Below are 6,232 nucleotides of genomic sequence, written 5' to 3'. Positions count from 1 at the left end.
TATTAGATATATTAGATATATTAGATATATTAGATATATTAGATATAGAGTAGCCCACAAAAATTGGTGAGAGGCCAGAATAAGATTTCCCTTTCTTTATGGTTTGTTTCTTTTTTCCAGAGTATTTCCTAATTAATGTGTCAACAAATTAGGAATTGCCTCCAGCACTATACACAGAAAAAGCACACAGTCACATGATGAAATCCTACCCTTCAGTACCAGGGTAGATAAGATATGAGCCCTTTTGTTGCAGTATTTGCTTGCATTAGCACAGCAAGCCATGCTGTCTGGGCTGGGATGTGGAGATGGGGTCGATGAGGGCACAACCTCCCACTGCAAATTCTCACAGCTCTGACAAATAACTAACTCATCAGGAAATGTGCTTTCTGATGCAAACTCACTGTCTCTGTGCTGTAGGAAAATTTTTAATCAGGAATGAAGTTACTTGTAATAAGCTAATCCCTGCTTTCAGCTACCCCATTTTCCCCCTCTCTGAATCTCACTTTGCTGATTTTGCTTCATTTCAGCTTCTGAGCCTTGCATCACAGGGACAGGCATTGCTGCAGCACTGCCAGTAGAACTTTCCTCATAAAAATCTTACTTTGGAAGCATCTCATCTCAAGAGAACATGGTTTAATTTATACACCAATTAACAGTGTAAATTAATGCTTTACTGTTCATCCTATCTCCAAAGATTTTAAGTGCCAGCGGAGGTTTTCATTTTGAACACAGATGAAAGATTTCAGAGCAGAGCGGATGAGTCAACCTCAAAAAAAAAAGAAAAAAAGGCATTTGAAATGTCTTGAGTGAAACTCGCTGTCGTGGGTTAAGATTCTTGCATGAATTGTCCCTGCGCACACAGCTGTCAGACCAGGACAGAGCTAGAGGAGAGGATTTTCTTGTGGAAATAGAGCTTCAGGTTTCAATAGTTCTAAATCAGGAGGAAAAGCCACATCATTTTTCCAGCTTGAGGTTTGATTTTGAAGAGTTTAAACCATTCTGCCTGCTTTTTGGACCCAGACCGTGAATATTTGAGGATGCACCTGCATGAGTGCATTAGATCAGGTAAGAAGTGATATCGAAAATCTCCCAGTCATCCCTGCTTGCTGCACTTCGATTCACACCAAAGAATGCTGAAACACAAAATGCGTTCCTTATGCAACCCCACTGAGGATCTTGGTAGCACTGTGCAGAAGAACAGCCAGGCACGGCAGCTTACAAGCACCGAGAGGGAAATGCTTTCTCCTTGCTCTGCCGGCCACCAGGTGTCTGGGAGGCCTCTGAATGGCTGACACCCGAGCTGGCGCAGCACTCGCCTATCGCCAGCACACAACCAAATGGATTAAATCAGTTAAGGTGGCAGCCAGAGGGTTCTGGTGAATGGCTCTGTGCCCACGTGGAGGTAGATGACAAATGATTTTAGAAGGAAAGTATGAAGTTGGAACGAAAGCTTCACGGGAGTGAGGCAGGAGGAGGCCGTGCATCTTTTGAAGCTCCTGTCTGAAGAGATGTGAAGGAAGCAGCGCTCCTGACCCGCGTGCAGCCACCGAGGCGTCTCGTGGATTGAAGCCCTCAGGGAAACGTGTGGGTGGGGCCGACGTACCCCACAGCGCGCGCCGTTTCCGTAGTGTAGTGGTTATCACGTTCGCCTAACACGCGAAAGGTCCCTGGTTCGAAACCAGGCGGAAACATCCTTTTCCCCTCCACTCCAACGCCGCCTGCTTTCAGCCCACAACCTCCTACCTGCGTGCAAGCGCGGACACACCAACTCACTCACAGCAGCCCTGCGCAAAACAACCACCAAGTGCCCAAACCTGTACACCACACCAGCACTGCGCACTTGCAGCCCACGCCAACTATTTTCTGGCCTGCATCAGCTGAGGGGTGGCCAGCAGGGAGTGGAAGGCGGGCTCTTTGAAATGAAAGGTCTGGAAAGTGCAAGAAAGAAATAGAATAAAAACTGCAAATACTGCAGGTATTTCTTTGCAATAATTCAACAAGAAAATATACCTAAGCCTTACCCTTTCTTGAGTCATTGTGCTTCCTCCAATTGCTTTTAAACACTGATGAAAGCATACTAATTGTGGCTATGTTACCTTATTTAGTACATTGCCTTTAAGGTACATAAATGGGTGTATCAGCCGCTGAAGGAATCTAATCTTTGAAATAAATCACCCTGTGTGTGTTCATCTTTGGTAATGGGAGATCTAGATACAGTTGTTCTGTAATATCTATGCTAATAATTTAATAAACCTTGTATATTGACAGTTAAAGCATTTCAAAGCTATTACAATGAATACTTTGCATTAGTATATAGTCTCCTTCCCTGTAATTCAGCAACAAGTTGCTCCTGTTGGTTTATCAGCATATTTTGATCTGCATGAGGCCATTTAGCTTTTCTGCTCTGACAGCTCTATGACAACACACCCCCTCACTTAGCATTTCCCAATCCAGCTTGAGAGAGTCGAGTGGCAGAAGCTGCATTTCTTTCTCTCAAACAAAATTTCTATCAACAACCAGAATTACATGAGAAAAGTGTGCTTACCAGATTGTCCTTGCAAAGGTTCTGGGTATAATTACTATTACCCTGAAATTATTTTGCAAAACAAAGTTCCATATATCAATATGAAAAGGACTGAAACACACATTGTGTGATACATGCAAAAGGAAACAAAAAAAACCCCCAGTATTTTATAACCTAATTGTAGAAATTATGTGTATTTCTTGGATGTTGCAGGCAAAAAGATTCTCACTCGTCTCCTAGCAGCCATAGCCAGCACAATTTCTCAGAATCTTCTTGATTTCTATAGAAATATACATAGCTTAAAGCTGAACTTGAAGTCAGAACGGCTATGCAAACGCAGTATCTAAATTCAGTGTGAGGAAGGAAATTAGATGTTTTCTTTTGCATTTTTCAAGCTTTCTCTGTAATGTTCTATTTCTTTTCTTGCTTTTGTTACATCCTTGTTTCCTTGGTTATCTGTTGATCGTATGAATCACAGTGGTTTTTAAATGTGTTTGTTGTTCGCTTCTTTCCTATATCCACAGCCTGATTTTGTCTCCATGGATTTTTGCAGGCAAGCCATTGCCAAACTCATTCTCAGTCCGTTCAGGGGAAATCTCTTTTGTTGTTTTTTCAAATGTCAATCTTTCAAAAGACTTCTGCATTCTCTGATGGATTTCTCAAGCATTCACTTAACAAGAGAATTTTATCAAAGAAGTGATACCCACACATAAAACTATATTTTCTTCTTCAAGATAGAACTTTCAATATACTGTATAGACTTTCAGTATTGAAATTATCAAAAACCATTTTTTCCAGTCTGTAGAACAAAGAAATACCAACATGAGCCACAGGAAAAAAAAAAAAAAAAAAAAGGAAAAAGAAAAAAAAAAGTGTTCAAAGTTGTATGTGCTTTTAAATTATCACAGAATTATAGAACAGTTTCTGTTGGCAGGGATCCATCTTGTCCAACTCCCCCGCCATGAACAGGGACACCTACAGCTCAGTCAGGGTGCTCAGAGACACATCCAGACTGACCTTGGATATCTCCAGCAACAGAGCATCCACCACCTCTCTGGGCAACCTGTGCCACTGCCTCCCTTCCCTTACTGTAAAAAACTCTTATGTTCAATCTAAATCTCTTCTCTTTTAGTTTGAAACGATTTTCCCATGTCCTGTCACAACAGGCTCTGCTAAAGAGTCTGTCCTTTTCTTTCTTATAGCCCCCCTGTAGATACTGAAAGGATCTGAAAGGATGTTGATTTCCAGAGAGAAAAATGAGGTCTATTTCTTTTATAGCCTGCTTGCTTGAAGTGAAAGTGCCCCAGACACTGTCATGAAGTTCTGCAAATAAAAATGACATATATCAGCAAATAACTACGTGTATTTATCATTGGCCATTATTCCACATAATTCATCTTTTCTGCAATGGCAGATTAAAGGTTATTCATTTAATCAATAAATATTTCAAATTATTTTTTCTACTTACGCTATCATAGCTTGGAATTCAAAATTATACTCAGTTATAATATCCCACCTTGCCTTCAGCTATTGCCTCTCCATTTGACAAGGTGACATTTCTACCAACTGTATTAAGATTCAGGTTTGAGCTGAGTGCACTCAGGAATACATATGCTGTGTTTTTTCACTTTTTGCCCCTGAAAAGTGTGTACTTTTTTCTCTTCAGATGTATTGTCACAGTTTAGTAGCATTTTTGACACATCAATCTACATTAAAAAAAAAAAAAAAAAAAGTTCTTCACTGGTTTGTTCCATTTGGAGTAAAAATGTGGATATCTAAGTACTGTATTTGATTTAGGAAACCATCCTTATTCTTTGCTATTCACAAGTGCCACAGTAGCCATACTAAGCTGGTCTCCAAACAATCTTGCATTTAAAACCAGTTCTGTATTATTTTATTCAAACATAGGAGATTTTTATATCCTATTAAGGATCCCCAAGGGTTTTAGAAATTAAGAAACATCACGCCTACATTAATATTTCCTGGTTCATGGCACAGCCTGAAGTCTGCATAAGAATCTCATTATAAATGAAATATTTGTAAGTATTTTCTAGTAAGCAGCTAATAAAGTAATTATTTTTGCTTTGCAACACCTAGTGGAGACTGGCCTTCCTTTTTTAGAAATCTTTTCAGCTATGTTCACTGAAGTTAGAGAGAAGATACTGTGATACTGTCCATGTTTATTTGTTCAAGAATTTTAGCTTATTTCAGTCAATTTATTTGCATAACTTGACTGAAATGATTTCTACTCCATCTGTATTCAGAAGGATATAGCTAGACTCAATGTAATTTATCTGGGGATTAACTGTGAGCTTAATGGAAATTCCTCTGAAAGGTAACGCCAGAGCACAGAATTCCTGCTTCTGCCAGAGTTTCCCTGTGGATGCTCTCCAGCCCCTCATCTAGTTGCTCTTGTCATAGCTCTCAAAAAAGTGGTGGGGAGAAGGGTTTCAAATAGACCTCAAGGATATCAAGAGGGTAGATTTAGACTAGATATTAGGAAGAAATTCTTTACTGTGAGGGTGATGAGACACTGGAACAGGTTGCCCAGTGAGGTTGTGGATGCACCCTCCCTGGAAGCATTCAAGGCCAGGCTGGATGGAGCTTTGAGCAACTTGGTCTTGTGGGAGGTGTCCCTGCCTATAGCAGGGGATTGGAACTAAGTGATCTTAAAGGTCCTTTCCAACCCAAACTGTTCCATTCCGTTCCATTCCATTCCATTCCATTCCATTCCATTCCATTCCATTCCATTCCATTCCATTCCATTCCATCCTTTTGAGGTTATCTAGAGAGCTCTTCAAGGGACAGGCTACCTATAAATACGTAATCTACTGGCTAATAACACACAACAGAATTTAACAAGTTTCCAACTCTGCACAGAAATAGAAGATATCATAGGTCCTCTTCTGTTCTCAGACTGCCCATCAGGCAGATAAGATATTTAGAACTGGTTAACATAAAGCCCCACGCCCTTTACAGACAAGTGAGATAGAATCAGAAAAGTGCCCGTTGTCAAGGCTTCAGAGCACAAAAGCAGCTTTATAATCCGGATGTGCCCATCTCATACCTCTCTCCTTTCTGCTTTACTTTTATTTCTCATCATTTCTCCTCTGTAGTTCCAGATCATCAGTTGTCTGGCCCTGTTAGCATTCTTCAATCCAAAAGCAGTTACAAATTGTACCTCATTCATAGAAATGGTGATTGAAAATTTGTTTTGAAAATACTTCAACTGGAATGAGAAAAAAAAAAAAAAATCCCTCTATTTATCCGCTGTTAAATTCTCCTTATCTTTAGTATAGGTAAAACAATGTAGCTAGTGGCACCTGGACCCCTTCTTATACTGATTGATCTATAGAGCTGGTAGCAGAGGGTCAGTTTCTTTGCCTCCATTTAGCAAAAGTCATATGGATTTTATGGCATTTTCATAAAATCAGAGTAAGATTGTTTTGAGGTTTATTGACCAACTTTGGAATTGACCTTCCTTTGGGAAGGACCATTGAAAAAACGCTGGAAAATAAAATAGTTGTTAAAGTTGTTGGATTTTTCTTTCATCTTAACTTCTCTTAAAGACTTAAGAAATGGCCCACTTTATAATTCCTCTAAATGCAAGAACATTTTTTCTGCAAGATTGAAATAAACCAGGGAACCTCCAGTATCAGACCCAAACCAAGCAATGACTTTTACAGGTTTCAAAGAATAATTGTATTT

General features: G+C 39.8%; 1 non-coding gene across 1 annotated transcript; it reads left to right on the top strand.

The window, feature by feature from the left end:
- The first annotated feature begins 1,618 nt into the window (after positions 1-1,618).
- On the top strand, positions 1,619-1,691 carry TRNAV-AAC. The gene has a single exon. It is a non-coding gene; the product is annotated as a tRNA-Val (tRNA).
- Positions 1,692-6,232: the final 4,541 nt, after the last annotated feature.

Source organism: Centrocercus urophasianus, unplaced genomic scaffold (assembly GCF_019232065.1).
Source record: "Centrocercus urophasianus isolate 14NV4802_14NV808 unplaced genomic scaffold, USGS_Curo_1.0 seq_12, whole genome shotgun sequence".
Classification (NCBI taxonomy): domain Eukaryota; kingdom Metazoa; phylum Chordata; class Aves; order Galliformes; family Phasianidae; genus Centrocercus; species Centrocercus urophasianus.
Note: the sequence above shows the minus strand (reverse complement) of the source record. Positions and strands in the feature narration are given on the sequence as shown.